The sequence below is a fragment of the Dasypus novemcinctus genome, chromosome 12 (genome assembly GCF_030445035.2).
Source record: "Dasypus novemcinctus isolate mDasNov1 chromosome 12, mDasNov1.1.hap2, whole genome shotgun sequence".
Taxonomy (NCBI): Eukaryota; Metazoa; Chordata; class Mammalia; order Cingulata; family Dasypodidae; genus Dasypus; species Dasypus novemcinctus.
This window is the reverse complement of record NC_080684.1, coordinates 105,596,077-105,621,055: the sequence shown is the minus strand read 5'-3', so window position 1 is coordinate 105,621,055 and position 24,979 is coordinate 105,596,077.

Genomic DNA, 24,979 nt, shown 5'->3' with positions numbered 1-24,979 from the left:
TGGAGGCCGTGTCACCTGAGCCCCGCCTGCTTCCCCGGGACGGCTCTGCATCCAGTTCCTGGAGCCTTTACAATAGAGTGACATTCAGACAGAGGGAGAAACGGCCGCCCGCAGCGAGAGCTGACCCGAGGAGCCTGGACGGAACGGAGGGGCCGCCGTGTGCCCCGCCACGGCCGCAGGAGCCCGGGGTCGGCCGGCCACCGGCCCCAGTTGCCAGTCTTTCGGGAAGAAAGCGTCTCCTGGAGAGCGCCTGGACTGGGCTTTCTCTTAGCCTCGAAACGGAGCGCAAATCCGTTCCCAGTCTTCACGGACCCAGCGCTTGCCCCTCGCTTGAGCGGCCAGGAAGCTAAGCGGGTGGGGCCCCCGGGGTGGAGGGGCCGCCCCCTCACTGCGCGCCCGCTGACTGCGACGGCGAGCACGCCTGCAAAGCCCCTTCCCAGCAGCACCCAGGCCAGGGCTTGCTTCAGCAAGTGGACACACGGCCTCCCTGTCACAGGTCCAAGAAGCTGCCCCCTCCCCTGAGCCGAGGGCTGGGGGGACACAGCTCCTGCCTCATCTGCCCTTTCAAGCCGGCTCCAGGGCTCTTAGGGGCGGCCAAGGACAGTCACTTAGAAGCACCAGGATCAGAGATGGGGGACCAGGTCATTTCCTCCACTCATTGCACAGATGAGGAAACCGAGGCCCAGAGAGGGAGAGCGGCCCCGCCCAAGCGCCCAGCAGGGCGGTGGTGGTGCGAGGACGGCCTGGCCTCCGCCCAGCTGGGACCCTGGGAGGCGACTGCTCACACGCGGGCCGAGCGCTGTGGGCACCGAGCCACAGACAGCCCCGGCTGGGGTTGGGGAGGGGCTCCGGACCCCAGCCCACATGGGCACCTTAATGTGCTTCTGTCCCCTCCAGAGCCCTCCTCTTGTACCCGGAGTTGAAGACTTGGGGGCCAGGGCCCTGGTGGGGGCTTCCCCGGGGGCAGGGGGCAGGGGAGGAGGTCAGGCCCGAGAACGGGCTGCGTGGAAGGAGAGCCGTGGGCCCAGCGGCCGCCGGGCCTGAGCCGCCGAGGGGGCGCCTGGACTGCGCGCAGCCCCCGCCGGGGGCCGGCTGGAGCTGCTGGCCCTGGGCGCTGGCAGCGAGGGGGTCCCAGGAAGGGAGAGAGGACGGAGGGCGCGGCCGGCTGGGGCCGAGGCCCGGTCCCGGGAGGGTCCCAGGCGGGGGCGGCTCTGCTGGCCACGGTCGGGCCGGCCGCGGTGCCCTCTGTGGGACGGCGGCTTGGCGGGGGTGCTCTGGGGTGTGAAGGGATGGGGGGGGGCAGCTAAGCGGGGAGGAAGGCAACCCCCAAACAAGGACAGCCCTCAGCCTGGGAGGGGGCTGCGGGAGCCGGGCGGGGCCCCGGGGCGCAGGGCGCTGGGCCGGCCGCAGCGGGGGGCCGGGCCTCGTCTTCACCCTGAACCCGGGGCGCGGGGCAGGGCCCGAGAGGCCGGCAGCGGTCCCTCGCCCTGCGCAAGCGGGCACTGCGGTTCCGGGCGCCTCCACCCGCGGCGGCGCCGAGACGTTCTGTGCTCCCCGGGGCTCCGGCCGGGCCAGCTGCGCGCTAGGCCTGGGAGGGAACCGCCGTCACTTCGATGTCCCGGGGGTGTGGGGGCCCGGGGTTCCCTGAGCCTCGTCCTCCCCAGGGCCAGGAGGGCTGCAGGATGCCGCGGTCCTAGAGCCCGAGGTCGCTCCGGGGCAGCAGCCGGCTGCGGGGGTTCACTCCACCTGGGTGCTGCTAACTCCCATGAGGAGGACCCGGCACCCCGGGGGGTACCCCGCTTCCCCCAGGCCTTCAGAGCGGGCTGGGCCACCCACTCCCCACAGTCTCTGGGTGCTCTGGCCTCAGTTCCAGGCCGCCTCTCTGTGGAGCTTCTGAGTCCCTGACTGCACCCCCAGGTCTCCAGGGGACCCCCGACTTTGCACTCCTTTTTTTTTTTTAGATTTTTATTTTTTATTTATTTCCCTCCCCTTCCCACCCCAGTTGTCTGCTCTCTGTGTCCACTCACTGTGTGTTTTTCTGTGACTGCTCCTATCCTTATCAGCAGCACAGAAATCTGTGTTTCTTTCTGTTGTGTCATCTTGTTGTGTCAGCTCTCGGTGTGTGCAGCACCATTCCTGGGCAGGCTGCACTCTCCTCCGCGCTGGGCGGCTCTCCTTACGGGGCGCGCTCCTTGCGCATGGGGCTCCCCTATGCGGGGACACCCCTGCGTGGCACAGCACTCCTTCCGCGCATCAGCACTGCGCATGGGCCAGCTCCACACGGGTCAAGGAGGCCCGGGGTTTGAACCGCAGACCTCCCATGTGGTAGGCGGACGCCCTAACCACTGGGCCAAGTCCGCTTCCCTGCACCCCTTTCTAACAGGCATTAGCCGGGCACCCGGTTGCCTCACGGGTACCTGGGGCTCCATGCCTCGTGCTTCGCCCTCCGTGCTTCTGCGCAGCCTGGCGGCGGCCCTGCCCCATCTGTGATGCGTGGCTGCAGGGGCAAGGGAGCTACTTGCTCCCGCAGACCTGGCCCCTCAGGACCCACAGCAGGTGGGACAAGTCCACGCTCACCCCCCTGGGGACTGGACAGCTCCCTCCACTTCGCCCCGGAGGTCGTGGCTTCAAGGAACAGCCCTGCCCCAGGGCCTTTGCACGTGCCCTTCCCGTTGCCTGAAATGCCACTGGCCCAGGCCATCTCGTGAAGGTTCCCCCTCATTCGGGCCTCCTCCCTCACGTCCCCTCCCTCAGGGCCCCTGCACCCCGCTCCAGCAGCCCCCCCTTGATCTGGAACCCCGCTCTGTTCTCCTTGCTGCATCACCACACGCGTCTCGCCTCCTCCTCTCGTCCCCCTTGTCCTCTCCTCCCGCTGTCCCCCCTTCCTCCTTCCTGCCACCTTCCCCAGTGGCATGTCGGCTCTGAGACGGTGACCTTGTCTGCTTTGCCTCGGCTGGTCCTTGGCGCCCTGAGGGTGGCCGCACACAGCGAGTGCTGAGCCATCCTTGCCGGCTGCCCGGCCGACACGCCTGAGGCCGCATGACATGGACACTGGCCATGGCCTCGGGCTGGACTAAGGCCCTGGACGAGCCACGGCGCCTCCGGGACCTCGGCTTCCACCTCGATAAAAGCAGGAAGGCAGTTCCAGCCCGGCGGCGAGGACCCCAGGTGACAGCGAGGACCCCAGGTGACGGGGAGGACCCCAGCCCGATGGCGAGGACCCCAGCCCGATGGCGAGGACCCCAGGTGACGGCGAGGACCCCAGGTGACGGCAAGGACCCCGGGTGACGGCGAGGACCCCAGCCCGGCGGCGAGGACCCCAGCCCAACAGGGAGGACCCCAGGTGACGGCGAGGACCCCAGGTGACGGGGAGGACCCCAGCCCGATGGCGAGGACCCCAGGTGACGGCGAGGACCCCAGGTGACGGCGAGGACCCCAGGTGACGGCGAGGACCCCAGCCCGATGGCGAGGACCTCAGCCCGATGGCGAGGACCCCAGGTGACAGCGAGGACCCCAGGTGACGGCAAGGACCCCAGCCCGATGGCAAGGACCCCAGCCCAACACGGAGGACCCCAGGTGACGCGGAGGACCCCAGCCTGACAGGAAGGACCCCAGGTGACGGCGAGGACCCCAGCCCGACGGCGAGGACCCCCGGTGACGGCGAGGACCCCAGCCCGATGGGGAGGACCCCAGCCCAATAGCGAGGACCCCAGCCCGGCAGCGAGGACCCCGGCCCAGGAGGAGGGCGGTGTGTGGCTTCCTCGGCCGACGGCGGCAGAGGCTGCCTCCCGCTCCCGACTCCGGCGTCCACACACGTGTAATCTGATTTGGGGCGAGGGCCCCTGTGTCTGGGCGGCGCTGGCGGGCGCTGGGCGGCGTCCCCGAGGCAGGATCGCCCCTCAGGCTGCGCGGGGAGCCGTCTCCTGGCGGCGGGGTCCCTGGCGCGGTAATTAACCCTGATGAAAGCTCTTGTCTGCAGGTAAGTCCTGAACAGAGGACCCCGTCACCCCCTTGCCGGCTGGGTGCGAGCTCCCCCAGTCCCCGGGAGGCGTGCGGGGCTTCGCGGGCCGCGGCAGGCCCCGGCTGGCGTGGGCAGGAGGGTCGCGCTGCAGGGACCACACGCCCCCCACAAGGCTCCTTCTTGCCCAGGGAGAGGAGGGGGTGCGGAAGCGCTCTCCAAGGAGGAACCCCAGCTTTCAAGCCCAGCCCAGCGCCCCAACAGCCCGCATCCCATAGTGAGCAGCAGCGGGAGGCAGAGGAGAGCCTCCGGGTACGACTGTCACCCCTCCCGGCCCCTCCGCGGCCCCTGCTGGTGTCCCCAGCTCGGTGTCCCCCACCCGTCCCCCAGCCCTGGAAACGCCGGCGACGCCCAGGGCTGCTCCCAGGATCCTAAGAACTTGACCATCCCGGGGCCCAGTGTCAGGACCCCCCCCCGTCATGTTGGCAGGGCACCCCAACTCTGTGTCCCTGCACCCCGGGCCCAGGCCAGCACCGCTGAGTGCAGCGAGGGGCGCAGGGTGTCGCCACAGGGGAGTGCAGACGGGTTCAGGGGCCACCAGGGGAGGCGGGGGCGGCCTGTGTGTGTGTGTGTGTGTGTGCGCGCGGGAGGGTGGGGACAGGGTGCGGGGGTTGCGAGAGGAGGCGGGGCAGCGAGCGGGGGCCGCAGGGGGGGGGCAGGGGCGGGGGCCGCCGGGGGAGGCGGCAGCAGGGGCACAGGGTCCCCAAGGCCTTGCTCTTGGCCCACCAGCTTTGGGGCCGCCCCTCTGAGAGGCCCTGACAGGGTGCGGGGGCTGTGACCTTGGTCTGCTTTCGCGCCCCCACGGCGCAGGGGGAGGCAGGGAGGCCGCGAGTTCACCGGCCTCGGCTTTCTCATCTGGCCCTGCCTTCCTGGGTGGTGAAGAGCCATCAGGGAACCCCGAGGCCCCCCATTCTCTGGGGCTCAACTGGGCAGAGCTGCTCAGGAGAAGCGGGGTCCCACCGGCCAGCAGGCGAAGGAGACGCTCCAGCCCGGAGGCCGCCCCCTCTGCACAACACCGCCCTGCGGCTGCAGCCGTGTAACAAAGCGGCCGTCGACCGGGCCCAGCTCCCAGGCCACGGCAGGCTGGGGGCCGTGGTTGTGGCTGCGGTCAAGTCTGAGAGAGACGAAGGGTCCCTGTGTGGGGAGGGGCAGCCTCGGGCCCGGGGTCTCATGGTCCTGAAAGAGCCCCCTGCATCCCTTGGCTGCTCGGTTCTCGTGCTTCGCCCCTGGCTCGCCTGCAGCCTCCGGCCACACTGACGGCTGTGCTGCCACGGCCTCCGCAGATGCCGCCCCTGCTGCTTCCTCCCCGCCTTCCTTTACCTCCCTGGCTCTCGCTTACTATTCATATCAGTTCAAAACTCACTTCCTGGCCTGGTCAAACCCTCTTCCTATAGGCTGTGTTGGAAAGAACTGAGTTCAACTGAGAGCTGAGACCCGACAGGGGCTCGAGAAAGGTGGATTTATCCTCTCCGATAACAGAAGTTTGGGGTCAGCAGTCTAGAGCTGTGATAATGGGTCCACAAAGTCATCAGGCACCCGGGCTCTTCTCTCTCTACTCTTTAATGTGTGCCTCATGGTTACAAGGTGGCTGCTGCAGCTCCGGTCATCTTGTCTGTATGCCAGGGAAGAATAAAGGAAAGGGAAAGGGACAAAGGCACATCTTTCCTAGGTGAGTCAGCCTCCTTCAACCACATCTCCTGGAAACCACACCCAGTGACTTGTATTTGCCACCTGGCTGCAGGGGAGGCTGGGCTGTCTTTCAGCTGGGCCCGGCAGGACCCTGGTGGAGGCAGAGGCACTCGCTAAGGAAGAGAAGGGAGACCGGCAGGGGCTCTGCCGCGCGGGCGCTCGCGGCCTGAGGAACCGCTGCCTACCTCGGTTGCAGTTTGTGGGCTGTTGACTTTGGCGGCTGCGGCTCCGCGAGAGCAGGGCTTCTCTGGGTCTTCTAGAGTGCCTGAAATCGGAGGCATGTGGTGAAGACGTCCTGAGCAGATGGACGAATGGCAGCCCTGAGGGGAGCGTCGTGCTAAGGCTGTGTTTTAAGAGGCGCAGGCTGCCCTCTCCATGAAGGCCGGCCCAGAGGGCCCCAGGCTGCTGGGCGGCCGCGCAGGCGCTGGACTAGGGCCGTGGCGCTTGCGGGCGGATGCGGGGGGAGGGCCCCCTGGCCTGTGACCCTCCCCTGTTGGGGGGCCTCGGGCAGTGGGCTCCAGGACGGCCAGCCTGAGCACGGGCGTTTGTGTGAAACTGCAGTAATGGCCTGCATCGCCCCTGACCCTGGACCTCTGGCCTTGAACTTGGCCCTGGGACCTGCTCTGGCCGACAGGATGAAGCAGAAGTGAGTATGCACGTGTCCTGAGCCCTGGCCTCAGGGGTCCAGCCAGCCACCAGCTACCTGGGCGGGCCCGGGCAGGAGCTGAAGAAGCGCACGGCCCGAGGGGCGGGCTGCTTTGTTACGCAGCATTACCGTGGCAGTGCGCCGAGGCCAGGACCTTCCAGGTTCTCAGGGCCGGGCTGTGGGAGAACCGGGCACTGAGCCAGAGTATCCCGACTCCCAGGCCTGTGTGTCGCCAGCCCCTGGCTCCCGGGCGCTGAGAAGGCGGCCTTGCCGGGCCCGCGGGGCCGCCTGGGGCTGCTCTGCTAGGTGACTGCTCGCTCAGCACAACCCCGCCCCACGCTGGGGATTCCCGCTCGGAGCTGGGACGGGCTGAGGAGCGGGAGCAGCGTTATCTCCACCGCACAGCAGCCTAAGTCTTAATTTAATTCCGAGGCCCACATGGCAGCACGTAACGAGCTGGCGCTGGGGAGGCGGGCTGCGTTTGAATCGTCTCTGGAAAGCTGGAAGCGTCAAGGAAGACACCTTGGGGAGGGTACAAAGAACGCGATGGCATTGGTGACAGATGGCAACAAAGTAAACGTTTCTAGTCTCCGGGCACGGAGCTCTTTATTCTTCTTCTGCCTACGCAGAGCGGATCGACTCGGGTCTTGTCGTTGCTCTCCGGGCTGACGGCAGGAAGGCAGGGTGCCCGGGCGGCGCCCGGCGGGCACGGGCTGAGCCTCCCCAGCTGGCCCGCCCGGGCTTGCTTCCGCAGTCAGCTGTGGCCGCGGCCGGAGTCAGGGCCAGGAGCAGGCAGAGTGGGCCGCAGACCCGGCTCTGCCCTCTCGCTCGCGGGGTGACGAGGGGACCAAGCTCCCCGCTCCGGTCTTGGCCATGTCACTGGCCGTCAGAGGGTCTGGCTTTGGTCACAACCGAGGCTGCAAGTTTAGCAAAGTGGACCCCGAGCTGGACACTTGGACGTGGGGCAGGCCTGGCCTCGAGGACCGCGCAGGCTGGCTGTGGACACTGTCCCTAAGGGTGGGGCCCAGAGCAGCACGAAGCGTCATCAATGAGGGCTTCCTGGAGGAGGGGAGAGCCAGGCAGGAGAGAGAACGTCCGGGGCCCTCCTGGCAGGGGCTTGGACTTGGGACAGGCAGGCTGTGTTTGGGCCTGGGGGCAAGCCTGGGCGTGGGGTGACCCCGGACAGGCTGGTGAGGCCGCCCGGCCCCTGGAGGTCTGGCTGGGTGGGCGCTGCCTCGGGGTGCCTGCCTCTCCTCTCCCTCTCTGGGTGTCCGGCTCCTCTTAGAGGCCTCAGTGGTGCCCCGTCTAGAACCATCTAGAAAGTAGCAGCTCCTGGGGTGCTGGCTCAACAGGGCTCGCTCTCGTTAGCCCTGATGACCGTCCGGCTGAGAACAGGGGCCTCTGCAAGGCGGGCCAGGCGGGGTTCAGACAGGGAGGGAGCCAGCCCCTCCTGTGGGGGGACGGGGAGGGACCAGGGGACTCGGTGCTCCCCACCCATCAAGGCTGGAGCAGCGGGGGGCTCGGGTGGCCCCCGTCACAGCGCGGGGCCAGGACCTGCAGGGACCAGTGCCGGCCTCGCAGCTCCCCGGGGGCCGTCGGCTCGTCTAGCCGCTGCACAGACTCGTCTGGGGTGGGCACACCTGCTGGCCTCGGAGCAGGAGGAGGACGGGCTCTGGGACAGACCGACAGACCGGACATCACATCTGAACTCTGCACGCAGGGGCGTCCGGGGCCGGCCCCGAAACACGGCGAGTCGGCTCGTGTAGGGGCCCTCCTGGCCCCCAGGCAGAGGCCCTGGGTCCCGCCTCCAGGTTGTCCAGGGGCCCCGAGAGTCCCAGCAGGGATCGTGGGGAGAGCAGAGCGTCGCCGCACACCTGGGAGGCGCCCGCGGGCGGCGGAGGGGAGAGGGCAGCCCTGCACCTCGGCCCTGCAGCCCTGCGCTGGGCCATGGGCTCCCCAGGCCGCCGGGCTCCCCGCGCCCCGCCCAGCGCCAGTTCTGGGCCAGGCCTCCTGGAGCGCTGTGAGCTTCCTCTAGGGGATTTTTAAGTTTTTTATTTTAAAGAGTCCTTCCTGGCCTCCTTCCCTTCCCCTTCCCCGCCCTCTCCCCCCTGTTATCTGCTCTATGTCCATTTGCTGTGTGTTCTTCTGTGTCTGCTTGGATTCTTGTCAGCGGCACCGGGAATCTGTGTTTCTTTTTGTTGCGTCATCTTGCTGCATCAGCTCTCCATGTGTGTGGCGCCATTCCTGGGCAGGCTGCACTTTTTTCGCGCTGGGCGGCTCTCCTTACGGGTGCACTCCTCGCACGCATGGGGCTCCCCTATGCGGGGGACACCCCTGCGTGGCAGGGCACTCCTTGCGCGCATCAGCACTGCGCATGGGCCAGCTCCACACGGGTCAAGGAGGCCCGGGGTTTGAACCGCGGACCTCCCATGTGGTAGGTGGACACCCTAACTGTTGAGCCAAATCTGCTTCCCAGGAATTTTTTTGTTTTTAATTTTCATTGTAATTTAAGGCATCATAAAAGTTTCCTTTTTTCTTTTTCTTTCTTTTTCTTTTTTACTCTAGAAAACACAATTTATTAGTTGGACTTAAAAAATCATCACAAAACAATTTTATTGCTTCTTGAGTACAGATTAGAGGAAGGTTCCACCAAAGAACAGTAATAACTAGCAGGCAACACCAGAAAAAGGTAGCGGTCAGTTTTTGGAATAATACACCAGGGCCGGAGAACTGCACAGAAATATCCCATAACGACCCCCCGTGTCCCGTTACGGTCTAGGTCCACACGCAGCTGGAGGGCGTCACGGAACGCCGGCCGTCAGCTCCCCGAGTTCAGACCCGGGCCTCCCTCCTGCACCCTCACGGGCTTAACCCCCCGTCCCGCTAGGTGCTGCATGGCCTGAGGAGGGGCTGCCGGACCCCCGCAGCCCAGGAGGTGGAACCCGCCTGGGGTTCGCCAAGGACATCTTCGGGGTGCCGTGGGCAGTCCCCCGTGCCACACCGCTGGCTCAACGTGGCCTTTCATCCTGGTGGGGCGACTCCCATCGGGGGCACGTGGGGACCCCATTTGAACAGTGGCGGCTGTTGCAGTGCAGGGCGCAGAGCCATGGGCTCCCCTGGGGCGACTGTCGGGGTCTCGCGTGCTCTTCGTCTCTCACCGGGAACCGTTTCACGGAGCTGCTCCCCGCACTCCTGCGCGTTTCCCGCTGGTAATTCCCGGGGGCAGCTGCGTGACGCTGGACCCTCGGCCTCCGTCTCCCAGTTGGTGGGGTAATGGTTCCACCCATGAGAAGTCGGGGGCTCTGTGGCTCGGCGACGGCAGTGGCGGCGGGGGGCGGTGGCGCTGCCTCTGGCCCGCAGGCGCCGAGCGGCCCCCTCGCCTCTGCGTCCACCAGCCCACGTGGCCCCGCGCCTGCTGCCCAGAGCCCTGGCCCGTGCCCTGGCCGCGCGGTCAGGAGCGCGCTGGGTCTCGGGGCCGCGGGCCACCCTGAGCGTCACCCCGCGCAGTGAAGGGGGCCTGCTGCGGGAGGCACGGGGACAGGGTCGGGTGGGCGCTCGGTTCTGCCAGGAGAGCCTGGGCGGCCCCGAGCTGGACCAGGGAGGGTGAGCGTGATGGGTGCCCTCAGAAGAGGCATGCACCCCCAGGCTGCCGTGGGGAGGTGGGGGCATAGAGGGGCGCCGCGGGGCCCTGGGAGGCCAAGGAGTGACTCAGGGATGGTCTGCAGGTGGGGGAGGGGGGGGAGGGGGCCGGTGGGGCTGGTTTCGAGCGAGTGCCCAGAAGGACGAGGGCCACGAGGGGGTGGGGGAGGGGGGAGGAGGGGCAGCCCTGGGGGGTGGGGGGAGGAGGGGAGTGGGGGGGCAGTGGGAGGAGGGGCAGCGTTGGGGGGCAGGGGGAGGAGGGAAGTGGGGGGAGGAGGGGGAGGAGGGGCAGCCCTGGGGGTGAGTGGCCTTTGCCGTCACAGCCGGGGACTGGGCCCCTGTGCAGCCGGCAGCCTCGAGGCCCCTGGAGGGCCCTGCCAGGTACCGTGGGTGTCAGGTGTGGTGCGCTGGTGGGAGCCCCGGGCCGGGAGCCCTGGGGAGGTGCCGGGGGCCCACGGCCTCTGCCTCCTCTCCTGGAGGAAGCGGGTGACTGCCCCGCCCGGCCCTTCAGGAGCGGATCCAGCTCACTGCCATTGACAGTGTCACGATGAACTCCAGGGCCCCCCCAAACCCCAGCCTTGCACCCCTGGGCTGGGAGCTGGGGATCCCATAACTTATAAGCATGCAATGACAACGGGGGGCCGTGGGACCCCTGAAGAGTGGCTCACTCAGCCTGGGAGTCAGGGTGGGCTTCCTGGAGGAGGTGATGGTGAGCTGAATTTGAAACAGAAACACACAAGTAACACTAAGTCCCCCGGGGCCCCTGATCAAAGGTGGGGAGGGGGAGGGAACTTCTCCGGGTCCAGGATTTCACCCTTAATGTGACTTGTCACCCCCTGGCGGGTTTTCACGAGGATCCAGCGAGGACATCTGCGGGGTGGCGTGGGCGTCGCCACCTCGAGCTGGAGCCCTGCTGGTCTCCCTGGACGGGGGCGCAGGGAAGCCACAACTGCCCAGGCAGAGCCGGGGTGCTAGGACGGGAGCCGGGGGCAGACTTGCCAGGAGCTCAGCAGAGGCGGGGGGGAGAAGGCAGGGCCGTGGGCCTCGGGGCTGCCCCTGGTCTCCGTGGCCTCTGGTAGGTTTTCCTCCAAGGCCTGCCAGCTGTCACTGAGGCCAGTGTGACTCGTGGCTTCACAGGCACCCCAGGGGCCCGCCCCGCCCGAGCCTGGCCGCCAGCCCGCCCTGCGGCAGCTTCCTGGCTGCTCCCCTCCCTGCACTGCTCCCCGCCGCTCCCCGCCCAGGTCCCTCGCCTCCTCGGCCGGGGTGAGCTCTGAATAGGGGGTTCTGTGGGCCGGGCGGTCCTGGACTCCCGAAGCCCGGCTGGTCCTCCGCTGTCGCTGGCTGGCTTGGAGGCGTCCCTTCTCCTCCCTGGGCTTTGGCTTCCTCCCCTGGGAAATGGGGTGCTGTGGACCCCGAGGGGGACTAAGCCAGGAAATGCAGGGGAAGAAGTGAGGCTGGGGGCCCCGAGGGGCTGGGTGGCCCCGTGAGCTCCCCGTGAGCTCCAGGCCGCTGAGCGCCTCTCCTCTCCTCCTGGCACGTCCCCGCTCCCCTCCACCAGGCCCCCCCCCCAGCCCCTCCTGGGGACATCCCACCCCTTCCAGGGCCCTCCGTCTCCAGCTTCGTGGCGCCCGGGGCGGGTCTCCAGGGCGGGTCTCCGGGGCCCGGCCTTCGTGTGTCCATCCCCCGTCGGCCCCCTGCTGAGCTCCCAGGGGTCCTCGATGTCCCGAGGGCTCGGACCCCAAGCTGCCGCTTCCTGGCTGGGCTGCCCGGCCTCGTTTCCCCACTGGCAAAGTGGGGGCGCAGGTGACCGGGGAGCGGGCCCCTTCGTGAGGGGCGTTGGGCCCTTTCAGGGTTCAAGAGCAGGGTGCTGGGCCCCCGCAGACCCCACCTCTGCTGCCCGGGGAGGCCGGTCGCCGGGCTCGTCCCGGGCCCCCAAGCAGGGGTGGCGCTGGGAACGGCGTCGTAGCTGCCACCGGGGGTGGGGGGGGCGCCTGGCCTTCGAGGGGGCTGCGTGCTCACAACCCGCCTCCTCAGACCCCATCCCCGGGGGAACCGGGGTCCCGTTTACAGATGAGGAAACCGAGGCCCCCGAGGCCTGCGCGGCTGGGCGGGCGCCGGTCGGTTTCCTGGGTGGCGGGGGGCGGGGGCCCGTTTCACGGCTCTGCGCCCGCAGTGGGTGGGTGCGTTGACCGCGGGAGGAGCGAGCCGCCCCCCGGGCCGGCCCCAGCACAGCCTCCTCGCTCTGGGCCCGGGGTTTCCTTGGTCTGGGATTCGGGGACGCAGTGCCACCCCACCCAGGGCTGCTGGGGGTGGGTCACAGGGCGGGCCCCCCCAGAAAGGCACGGCCTCGAGGCAGCGGGCCTCCCTTCCTCACCTGGAAAAACGCTTCCAGGTACGCCGGCGAGAGCAGCCTCTTCTCCCCAGCACCTGACCCAGGCGCACAGGGGGCTGGGGGCTGGCGTTTGTCCATCTGCGGACGAGCCCGAGGCTGGCTGCAGTGGCGGCGCTCGGCCAGCAGGAGGCAGTGGGGGCTCCGAGGAGGACGGGTGGGGTGGCCCCCGTGTCCCACCCTTCCCCTCACAGCCCCTCCAGGGCCCCCGAGGGAGGCAGCGTGCCCACTCCAGACGAGGCCCCGGGGGTCACAGCCCTGCTGGGTCATTGTCACCCGTGTCTGCCGCTGACGGGCAAACTGGGGCTCTGGGAGGGAGCTGGATTTGAACCCGAGGCCACGCTCTTTCCCACGCCACCACGGACCCCCCGAATCCTCTCGTCCTCGCTTTCCTGGGGCTCCTGTAACTGATTTCTGCCAACTTGGTGGCGCCGCGCAGCCCCCACGCGCTCTCCTGTTGTCCTGGGCTCAGGTGCCTAAAGAAAAGCCAAGGTGGGGGCGGGGCTGCCCTGTCCCGAGCCTCGAGGGGAGAACTCAGTCCCCCGCTTTACCCACTGCCTTTCTCCGTCACCCCAAATCCTGCACCGTCGTCTCCTCACCTCCCCTGCCTCTTACAGGCCCCCCATCTCAAGATCCCTGATCCCCCTGAATCTCTGCCATGTAGGTGGGGACCACCTTCTCAGGCCCCCGGGGGTGAGAGCGGGGCGTCTTTGGGGGCCGCTGCTCAGCCGCCCACCTTCCGCTTGGGCCTGCTCGGCGCCCCCTCTCACACCCTCATTCCCTCCAGGGTCTGCCCAGGCACGGCTTCACCCTTGACCTTGGGCCCTTGAGACGGGCTGTGACCTCCAAGGAGCCGGCTCCCTTGACCTGCCCCCAGTGGCCCTGGGTGGCGGGCACCGTGTCCCCAAATCCCAGACGAGGAAACTTCAGTCCTGGGGGAAGTGACTTGCGGTGCCGCTGGCCGGGCCGGCGGGGGCGGCCCGCTCCCGGGCCCCTCACCGCTCGGCACGGGGCGAAGAGCTAGCGTGTTCCTGCCGCCCCTCCCAGCTGGGGTGCTGTTCCCATCCGAAGCTCCACTTCCCCCCTTCTGATTCACGTCTTGAAAGGAATCTCTTCACACAACTGCTGCATTGCCACCTCCTACGGGAAGCCCTCCTGGATGCATCAGGCCATGCTGGGGTCCCCTGGCCCAGCCCCAAGCCTGTGCCACAGGGACATGTGCTCCTCCCCGCGTCCTGCTCTCTGAGAGGGACCTCTTGGGGAGGGCCTCTTTCTGGGGTCCCCGCCGAGTCTGTCCTCGCCCCACTGTGACACAGCTGTGTGTTGAGGGCCCCTGTGCCGGGCCCGTGGGCGCCCGTGTTTCTCTGAGCCGCTGCGATCGTCTCCGCCTGGGGGCGAAGGTGGCAGGGCTCTGTGCGCCTGCGTCTTGGGCCCGGGCAGCACCCGCACCTGCCTCCAGCCTGACCTGGTGCCCTCTGCCCTTGACCGGGCGGGCGGCTGGGCTTCTCTGAGCTTCCGTGCCGGCCCGGGAGGCAGAATGGCCGTGCCAAGGTCTTGTCAACTGTCAGGTGCCCCCGGGGGGTCTGGGGTGCTGGGGGGTGGTGGGCAGCGGCCAGAGCAGGGGGCCTGGGAGCAGACTGGCTCTGCCCTTCCCGGACTGGGCGCAGCTTCCCAGCCTAGCAACTCCCGCTCCAGAGAGGCACGGCGCGGCTTCCCTGAGGACCACGGACCGGGGGGCTTAAAACAAGGCACGGGTCTGTTCCCAGCTCTGGAGGCAGACGGGGCGCGGGCAGGGCCGGCTCGCTCGGGGCTGCTGGCCCCTGCTGGCCACGGCGTTCTTGGCTTGTGGCTTGACTCGATCTCTGCCCCCGTCACTTGGCCGTCTTCTTTCTTTCTGTCTGTCTGGTCTGGATTTCCTCTTCTTAGAAGGACACCTGCCGTTGGCTCAGGGCCCCCCTCTCCGGTGTGGCCTTAACTTGATTCATTTCATCAAAGATTCCGGTTCCGAAAAGGACCACTCACGAGCCCGGGGTTGGACCACGTCTCTTTGGGAGTCAATTCGACCTTCACAGGCCACCTCCCGGCCCCCCAACATTCATGTCCTTTCCGTGTGCAAAATGCATTCGCCCTCCCCTGTGCGCCCCGAAGTCGGAAGCCGTCAGCGTCTGCTGGGGCCCTCGCTACCGTCCACCGCGGGCCAGGCAGGGGCTCCAGGGCTTGGAGCTGGGTCTGCAGACCCCCGTCAGCACTCGTCCCTGGCACTTCGTGCCCCCTCAGGGCCCTGCCAGCCCTGGGACCTGCGACGGGGCTGCGGGGAAGCACCGACTTTGGGGTACGGCAGGCCTGGCCCCACATCCTAGCCCCGCCTATGTGGCCCCGGGAGCGTGATGTCAGGGTGACAACAGAAGCTGTGCCTCACCTGGCGCCCCCAGGTCTGGCCTAAGCATGGGGGCAAGTTGTATTATTATCTCCATTTCAAAGACGAAGAAACTGAGGCACAGAGGGGGCATGAAACTTGCCGAAGGCCACCAGCCCTTGAAGGGCAGAGCAGGAACTGGAGGCCAGACAGGCTGGTCCCCGCCTGGGCTCCAGGCCTTTCTAGGCTCCCCTGCCCGGCTTGGGGGCATCTTGAAGTGGCAGGGACACGGCGTGGCAACCTGACCCCTGGCCCATGGGGCCGCTCAGTAAGTGCCAGCTCTGACCCCGCCTCCCCTCCGCAGCCGCTTGCCTGCGCCTCCAGTTGTCAGAGGCCCCGGCCTGCTCCTGCCCCTCGTCTCCACCCCACCGAAGAGGAAGGGGCCTTGGCCTGAGCCCCCACCCCTCCTGTCTGACCAGCGGACCTGCCCAGCCACGTCACCTCCTGCGTCAGCTGCCAGTGGGGCTTGTTGGAAGGAGCCGTGGGCTCCGAGAGGTGAGAGGGGAGAGAGGTCGGAGGGGGCCGAGCTTTGGCCAGGGCTGCAGGCTGCTGGAGAGGAGAACAGGCCTGGGGTGCGGCTCTCTGAGCCTCAGTTTCCCCATCTGTAGAATGTGCAGGGTGGTGGCTAAGGTTCCAGGGCGTGAGGCGTGGCTGTCACATAGTAGGGCCTCGGGAGACGGGGACTGCGTCCCTCCTCCTCCGTGGGTAGGCCAGACTCAGGGGGGGGCGCAGACCACCCTCTGGGATGCAGAGGGAGCTGCGGGGGCGGCCGGCGGAGCCGTGGTCAGCTGCTGGGCCCTCTGGCGTCCTTGGGGGGTGGTCACATTACAGACACACTGGTCCTGGAAGCGGGGGCTGTCCCTTCGAGCGGCCACAGAGGGCTCTTCTGTCCAGACCCCCCCTGCTTTCCCCCTCCTCCCCACACTCCCGGGAAACCTGCATTCCTCGACTTTCCTTCTCTGATGAGGCCTTTGGGGGAGGCCACTATTTTTAGCATCTCCGGCCGGGCCTGGGCGGCGCCTGACTGTCCTGAGCGTCTCGGCTGGACACCCCAACACTCGGCACTGGGGCCTCCTGCAGAAGGGGACGCGGCCACCTTTCCAGGAGGCTCGGCAAAGGGGGGACCTGCCTCCTGCCGCCCACCCCAGGCCTGGGGCAGGGACTGTGCTACGGGCTGGAAGAGGAGGCAGGGGCAGACTTGGGAGTGGAAACAGGATTGGGAATTAACGAGCAGTGTGCTTCCGCTTTGAGCCCGGCCCTGGGATTGTCGCGTGACTCTGGCAGCCCTTCTCTTTGCCCTCCCACTTTTCCCCATCTTGGAGAAGCAGCTCTACTGGGCCCAGCGATTGGCTCAGGAATGGGTACTTGGCCCAAGCAGGATGTGGAAACCTGTTTTGCTGGAGTGGCGATGAGCCCACCTAAAAGGGTATTTGACTCCCTTGCAGCTAGGGTTGGCCCTGTGATGTGTTGATGTGCAAGAGGGTCTGCTGGCTCGCTTTCCTGTCAAAGGGGACAGTCACAGCAGGGACAAACCTCCTTCCTGCCTGGAACGTATAGTTGATGCCCAGGCAGGGGTAGCCTCATTGCAACCACGAGTGTAAGAGCTGCACACAAAGGACAGCGGGGTAGAGCCCACACTGGGACTTCTAGGAAAAATATGACGTGAACACACACGTGCATTTGCCTCCTCTTGAAACCCATTAAAATGACAGTCACGATCGTTCTAAAGACGTTACCCTCAAGGTCAAACAGGAAAGGAAAAGAAAAAAAGCAACAACTTTTTGAAAGCTGGAAAATGGGTGTATTAATCAGCCAAAGGGGTGCTGATGCCAAATACTAGAAACTGGTTGGTTTTTATAAAGGGTGTTTATTTGGGGCAGGAGCTTCCAGATACCAGGCCTTAAAGCATAGGTTCCTTCCCTCACCAAAGTCTATTTCCACGTGTTGGAGCAAGACGGCTGCCGACGGCTGCGAGGGCTCAGGCTTCCTGGGTTCCTCTGGGCTCAGCTCCTGTTTCCTCCACAAGGTCAGCTGTAGACGATCAGGTGAACGGCTCTGTCTCTCGCTGGGGCTCCAGCTTCAGCATCAAACTTCAACATCAAAACTCCAGCATTAAAAGCCCTCAACTCTGTCCTTTGCCATGCCTGTTATCTGTGAGTCCCACCCACTAACTCAACGCCCCAATGAGGCAGCCCAATCAAAGCCTCAGTCATAACTCAGTCATGCCCAGGTACAGACCAGATTACAAACATAACCCAATATCTATTTTTGAAATTCATAGCCGTATCGAACTGCTACAGTGGGCGAATGAGTGGCAACCCAGTAGGTGGGACTGAGAAAGCTGGAGTTCACCGGGCAAGGTGGAAAACTGAGAGCAACAAATGGCTCCGAAATTGGTGACACCAATTAGTTGAAACAAGAGCCATTAGCTTCCCACTTCTGCTTTCTTGGCTGGAAGTTTGCCCCTCCGTGGCCCAGGAGAAAACCAGAGGTTTATTTTCCAGAGGGGATAGAGCAGAGAACTGGGGGCTCAGGACCTGAAGGATGGGGAGCCCTCCTGAGGGCAGGGGACATGCTGAGTCGTGGCATGCCGGGTGTGGAGATCCGCCTCTCTTCCCCGTGGCTGCTGACGGGCAGCACGTCCTTACACACAGCAGGCGGGGGGAAGGGAGATCGTTCCCGAGAGTCCAGTCTCTCCAAGTAGGAAGCTCTGACACCAGGTGACCCCAAGGAAACAGTCCAGCCAGACACCCTGAGGTGAAGACAGCAACCAACAAACCCTGCCCAAGGTCAGAGCTTCCAATCAGCTTTTTTTTTTTTTTTTTTTACGCTGTATAATTTATATTCAGGAAAGTGCACAGATCCTAAGAGCACAGTTGGTGAGTTTTGACAAATGTGTATATCGCGTAACACATACCTCTCTCAAGGTAGGGAATTGTTGCACCAACCTGGAAAGACTCTCACCTGTCCCTGTTGCACTTCCACTCCAGCACCCACCTTCCACGCTCCCAGCCAGGGCAACCACTGTTCTGAGGTCTGTCACCCCAGAGTAGTTTAGTCTGTTCTGGAACATCACATAAATGGAATCATACAGCATACATGCTTTTGTATCACAATCCCTGCCCTTGGCACAATGTTTTTGAGAGTCATCCAGGTTGTTGCATTATCAGTAATTTGCTCTGTTTAGATACATTATTTATCCATTCTGCTGCAAATAGGCATCAGATTGTTGATAGTTTCAGGCTATTACAAATAAAGCTATGAACATTTTTTTGCAAAAGTCTTTAGGTGGACATACATTTTCATGGTGTTATCAGATAAATAACTAGAAGTAGAATTGTTTGGTAGGGGAATGAGATAAGTTTATGAGAAATGGCCAGATCAATTTTCAAAGTCAGTGGGCCACTTTACATTTTTACCAACAATGTGTGAGAGTTCCAGTTGCTCCACATTCTTGTCAACACTTGGTGTGGTCAGTCTTTAATTTCAGTCATTCTAGGGGGTGTGTAGTGCTTTCTCATCACAAGTTGAATTTGCACCCACTTAATGTCTAATGAGATTGAGCATCTTTTCATACACTTCCTTGCCACATGCGTACCTTCTTTGCTGATGTGTTTTTCCAAATCATTTGTCCACCGTATAGGGCTGTTTGTCCTTTTATTATTGAGTTATAAGATTTCTTTAAATGTCTAGATACAAAATTTTTTTTTGATATACTTTTTTTTAAAGATTTATTTTTTATTTATTTCTCTCCCCTTCCCCCCCCGCGACCCAGTTGTCTGCTCTCTGCGTCCATTCGCTGTGTGTTCTTCTGTGACTGCTTCTATCCTTATCAGCGGCACAGGAATCTGTGTTTCTTTTAGTTTTGTCATCTTGTTGTGTCAGCTCTCCATGTGTGCGGCGCCATTCCTGGGCAGGCTGCACTTTCTTTCGCGCTGGGCGGCTCTCCTTACGGGGCGCACTCCTTGCGCGTGGGGCTCCCCTATGCGGGGGACACCCCTGCGTGGCACGGCACTCCTTGCACGCATCAGCACTGCGCATGGGCCAGCTCCACACGGGTCAAGGAGGACCGGGGTTTGAACTGTGGACCTCCCATGTGGTAGACGGACGCCCTAACCACTGGGCCAAGTCCACTTCCCTTTTCTTTTTTTTTAATATGTCACGATCTGCTGACAGCCCACGGTGGAAGATGAGTACAGAGCTTTCCCTCACATCCCCACCCAGCGCACACAGAGCTGCTTCCCAGCCCTTTCTCCCGCTGCAGTCCCTTCATGGTATCAGTAGATCCCACAGTCAGTGCTTACTCAGGTCCACTATGATCACAGGCCCTTCCCTATGCATCTTTCTGTTTTCCTGAGGTTAATATTAACTACTTTGTTTTTTGTAGTAGTTGTTTTTCATTGGTTTTCTAGGGTCTGAATTCCAGGTTAGCCATTAACTTCCCACCTTCTAAACTTCTAACCTTCAGATGCTTTCCCAGATCGAAGCCCTCTCCTAGAGCCTCTGCCGTGCCTGCATCTTGCCTGGTGGTCTGCGCTGACGTGGCATGGCCCTTCTGTTCTAGAATGTTCCTTCTCCTTCCCAGGCTGGCTTGTCTGTACTCTGTATGCCACATCTCCCTCTCTCTCAATGGTGCCCCTTGTGTCCGTGGAGCACATCTTTCAGTAGCTTCATGAGAGTTGTTAGGAGGTAAAGTTTTGATATCCTGCACCTGGCAGTATCGTTACTCGGCTCTCACGCTGGGGTGATAGTTTGGCTGGGTATATTAGAGCTCCGTAGAGAAGCGTCCTCGGCGCAGGAGCTTTGCCGTGGGCATTAGACCTCATGGCATCACAGAGAGAGGTGGGAACGCAGCGTTCAGGAAGAGGGAGAGCCATGGCGCAGGGGGCAAGTCAGGCTCACGGGGACAGCAATGAAGACACGCACGCCCAGCCGCTGGAGAGGGGGCGTGAGGGGAGCTGTGGGCCCGCCTCTGCCGTGGGCCTGGGGGAGGAGAGCGGGATGAGCAGGGAGGGAGGGCAGGAGAGCGGGAGCCCTCTGGGCATCTGCCTGTCTCCAGATCTTTCTACGAAGTTGTTCAGAGCGAGATGGCTCCTGCTTGGCTTTCCCCTCCCAAACAGCTCATGCCTTCCCCCTTCTGGCTCTTGCTAACCGGGAAATATCCAGGGTGGAGTTGTTCCCAGCCTAACCGTTGACACTAGGTGGCCACGGTGTCAACTGGCATCCAAACGAAGTTCCTTTCATTTCCAGAGAACGTCAAGAGCGGAATCAGGCTTCTGCCAAACAGGATGCAGCCGTTTCCTTACAAGGCAAAAAGCATGTTATTCTTTCCCTCTCCCACCCCCCAAAATAATACTCTCTCCTTCTTTGGAGAGGCTCTTTCCTCCTCAGCCAAGTTACGCTCCCTCCTCAGCATCACGTAACTTACATACATGGGAAGAAGGTTGACCACAACTAACAGCTGAAAATATTAAGGGGAATGAGAGAGGGAAAAGAGAAAGGAGAAATGACTAATGTTGTAGAATTCTAGTAACAGCCATGGGAGGGATCAGCCCTGCTGGGACCTCAGCACCGTTTCTGCAGCGTCCACCATGGTGGCCGGTAGCTCCAGGGTCCTCCTTCCAGCCCATCCCCTGTCCTTCCCCCAAAGCCAGCACTGCGGCTGGTCGTGGCTCCCTGCCCGGTGGGTGAGCCGTAGCTCCCCCTTGGAGGGTGCTCCCTGCTGCATGAGGGTGCTCTCATTTCCCATTAACTTCCATCGGAGGACATGGCAACTCAAAAGGGTCCCCGAAGGGTCTGCCTTCCAGACACGCCCTTCCCCGTGCTCTGCGGAACAGCAGCCGTTCCCCCCGAGGCGCTCAACCTCACCCCAGCGCGTTCCAGAACCTCCTTCTTTGCCTGCCGGCCCAGTGATAAGGAACCCAACGTCACCTCCAGCTCCATGGAAACTGTCGGCTCCCTGGTAGGGGAATTCCTCCCCTGGGAGCTAGCACCTCCAGATGCCAACCCTGCAGGGGTGGGAAGAGAAAACGAGCCCAGTGGGCTGTTCATCGGGGCGGTAGAGAAGCCCTGGCTCTCCAGGACTGGCTGCAGGAGAAGCTGCGCCAGGATTGGTCAGGGCTTAGGGGATAAACCACACTATCAGGCCAGCTGCTTCAAGGAGCTCGGACACGTGGGAGGCAGGCAAGTCCCGCCGGCGTGAGCCCCCGCCACCTCCACCTGCCCTAAAAGGAGTCCTGCGGCCGGCAACGCCGCGTGAGCCAAGTGCAACGCACATCACCGCCGAGACAGGACGGGGAGCGTTCCGGCCCCGGCCCCCGGCCCCCAGCCCTTGGAGCCCTTCCTCTCCGGAAGGCGATGGAACGTCCTGCATCGCGGCTTCCGTGCGGTCCATGTTGGGTACTTGAGGTTTAGGGAGACTCCCGGCCTCTTGAAATAACCCCTGGGCCCAAACCTTCACTGAATGCCCAGGGGAGAGCCCGCCTGACCAGCGTCGGTTCCTTCCGCCCTGACCCCCGCTCCCTCAGGAGTCGTTTCAGTGCCTGGCCCCGGGCGCGTGTTGATGGAAGTTGGCAAATTCTCGCCGCGCTGTGGGGGGTGGTGCACCTGCTCGCGGGCCGCTCTTTGCACCCAGCCGCCTGGGGCCTGCGCGAGTCTAGTGACAGGCCTGGAGGTGGGTCTGGGGGTGACCGGCAGAGCCTGTAAGGCACAGGGAGGCCGAGTCCTTGGGCGGGAAGAGCTGCTTGAAGGCAGAATTGGGGGGTTATATCAGAATCTGCCCGTAAGTCGGGTCATTGCAGTTTCAGGCTCTTGCTCCTTCCCAATCAGTCCTCTAAAGACAGGAGCCTTGTGAATTTAACGTGCGTTGTACTTCATCGCCCTGCGGGATGAGACTTTGGGTTTGATTTTCAAAGCTCCCGCAATCCCGTGGCTGCTGGAGGCAGCGTATCTTTCAGAGAAGTCAAAGAAACCGTCCCAACCTGGTCCGCGCTGGAAACTGACGGTCCTGGGCTCATTGTGTTTTCTTCCAAATTCTCCATAACACTTGAAGTCACCAACCAGACGCAGAGGCCACGTACTCCTCATTGTCTCTAGAACGTTCTATGAAGCAGCTACTTGGACACCCCAAGTGTTGCCTTCTGTAAGTGCTTCGTCCAGGCCACTGCACGCGACAGAGTAAGTAACCGCTGCGCCGCTGTTTGCTGTGGGTTACGCGTCTGCCCCGAGCACTGGCGACCGGCCCATTTGATGCCTTCAGATCTCGCCAGCTCGGAAAGCCACCTCCAGATGCCGGCCGGCGGTCCTGTCCTCTGGGCCGTTTCGTGGTCAGCCTGGAAGCAGAGCGCCCGGCCTGTCCTGGGCCTGGGCATTTACTGAAGGAACTGGACCTTGCACAATCGTGGGAGGAGCTGGGGCACAAAGATCCAGATGGGGAGGCAGGGTCAGAAAAGGGGTCACCGACCAGGCCTCCTGGAGCCTGGGATGGGGACAGGGTGGAGATGGCGGGAAACCCCTGAAGCCGGTGTGTCCAGCCACCGGAGTGGGGCAGAGTCCAAGGGGCTTGAGGGGAGCTCTGGTGGGCTGCTGCCTCTGGGGGTGGCCTGGGGCTGCTGCTGGTGAGAAGGAAGAGCTACACGTGTGAGGGCAAGACTGAGAACAAGCCAGACCTTCCAGACACTTCTGCAACAACCTGTCGTCATGTCTGACCACAAAGACTTCCGGAAAGAAACAACTACTTCTTCCCTTCCGCCTCCCAAGTCTCGCAAATTAGCACCAATTTTAATCCAAACTACAAGGGAAGGGGGTTCGGTAGCCAAGCTCAGGACAGAAGGACATTGAGCGCCGGGGTTTAATCTGCAGGACATGTCCAAGGTCTCCTCACTTGCAAAGTCGCTTGTGAGAAGTGAGAAGACCTTCTCTTCCCTGTTCCCTGCAGATAACACTTTTTCCTCTAAATTTCTTTCTTTGTCCCTTGCATTCTGAAATGTCACGGTGATACATCTTGGTATGGGTCTGCTTTCATCAGTTATTCTGGGCACACTGTGGCCTCAGTGAGCAGAAACTTTTTAAATGATCTCATTGGTAATTTCTTCCGTCCACATTCTCTAGGTTCTCCCTGTGGAGCGTCAGTATTTGAAGGTTTGCTGCCTGGACTTTCCTTTCATTTTCTTATCTTTCCTCTTGTGTTTTCTATTTCTCTGTCATTTTTCTCTTCCTTCTACAATATTGGATCATTTTTACTTTCCAGGTCCTCTACTGAGTTTTGGTTTCTGCTCTAATATTTGCATTTTCCAAGAGCTCTTTAGCTTTCTGGATGTCCTTGCCGATAGCCTCTAGTTTTCACACACGGATGTCTTATTCTTCTGGGCAGAGCCGTGATCGTTTTAACTTCTTCCTTCTCTTTGCATGCTACCATTCCCTCCACGTTTCTTTTGTCTGGTTCTTTAGTTTGTCACCGTCTTTCATTTCGGGATCCTTCATTGCTTTTGCTCTTTGGGAGTGCAGCTCTGGTGAAGCTGATTTGGAATTACTGATTTCAGCCATGATGACATTACACTAGCCCCCTGCTGTGAATAATTATACAACTGGAAAAAAATATATGAAATAATTCTTTTCAGATATTCAACAGTCAAAACCCATCACTGCAATCCATCACATAAACAAAGTAATGGAGAAAAACCACGTGATAGCTCAATAAATGCAGAAAAGGCTTTTGATAAAATTGACAGTCATTAATTATAAAAACTCTCAACAAACTAGGAATAAAAGGGAACTGCCTCAACCTGATAGAGGACATCTAACAAAAAATAAAACTAAACGTCAGTGAACACCATATACCATGGTGAAGACTGAGCGTTTTCCCCTAAGCTTGGAAACTAGGCCTGGATGTCAGAACTCCGCACTTCTGTCCAATATCCTAGTGGAGATCCTAGTCAGTGACAGCCAGCAAGGAGATTAAACGGAAGGGATACAGAATGGAGAGGAAGAGATGGAAGTGATTGTGTCCACAGGAAATGCTAAGGAATATTTTTAACTGCTCTACTGGTTATTAAATTTATCAGGGTCACGGGACACAAAGGCAATGAACAAAGCCATTTCAATTTCTATATACGACAATGAACCATTACAAATCATATTGAAATTATACTTTTATAATATCAAAAAACACAGAATACTTGGGAATAAATTTAACAAAACAAGTTCAAATGTCTACGCAGAAAACAACAAAACGATGCTGAAAGAGAAGAAACAAAGGAATAAAGAAATGGACCGATATACCATAATAAGGGATTGGAGGAGACTCAGTAATTGCAAGATGTTAGTTCTCTCCAAGTTGATCTGTTGATTCACTTCAATCCCAAACTCTCAACAAACGCATAGACAGTGACAGAAGGCAGGTGAGTGGTTCCTAAGTTCCAGGGTGGGCTGGTGTGGCAGCTGGAAGATGGGAGGACCCAGACGATCATGTCCTTAGAGCTAGTCCAGTGCGTGCAAACCTACTGTGGGTGGGATCTTTGACTAGGTTCAGCTGAGGGACCTTTCTTTTGATTAGATCACTTTAGTAGGCATGACCCAGGGTGGATCTTAATCCTTCTACCAGCGTCCTTTATAAGCAGGAGAAATATGCAGAGGCACACCGCAAGAAAGCCACGTGGACAGAGAGAAGGAGCCCAGGAGCTCAGAAAGTAACCCAGGAGAGAGAAAAGCCGCAGACGAGCAGCAAAAGTAGAACTAGCAATGAGGCCCGGAAGAGAAGGGAGAGCAGAGCGGCCTGGCATTGTGCCCTGCCCTGGGCCCCATTGCCCATGGCTGCAGCTCCCAGAGAAGGCATCTTTAGGTGACACCACCATGCACTGATCACCCACAGCTGCCACTTGGTGACACAGCATCTCTTGATGATTTCTTGATTTGAACACTTTTATGGCCTCAGAACTGTAAGCTTTTAATCTGATAAACTCCCATTATAATTCCTCATGTATTGCATTGGCAGCCCTCGGCAATCTAAAACCCCTAGGGAAGAGGGAACGAGGAGCGTCAGAAGAAAACTTGGGGGAATGATGATTATATTCATATCTTGAGTGAGATATTGGTTTCACACACGTGTACTTATTTCATGACTCACCAAATTGTACACTTTAAGTGTGTGTCTTTTATTGTATGTCATTTATACCTCAGTAAATC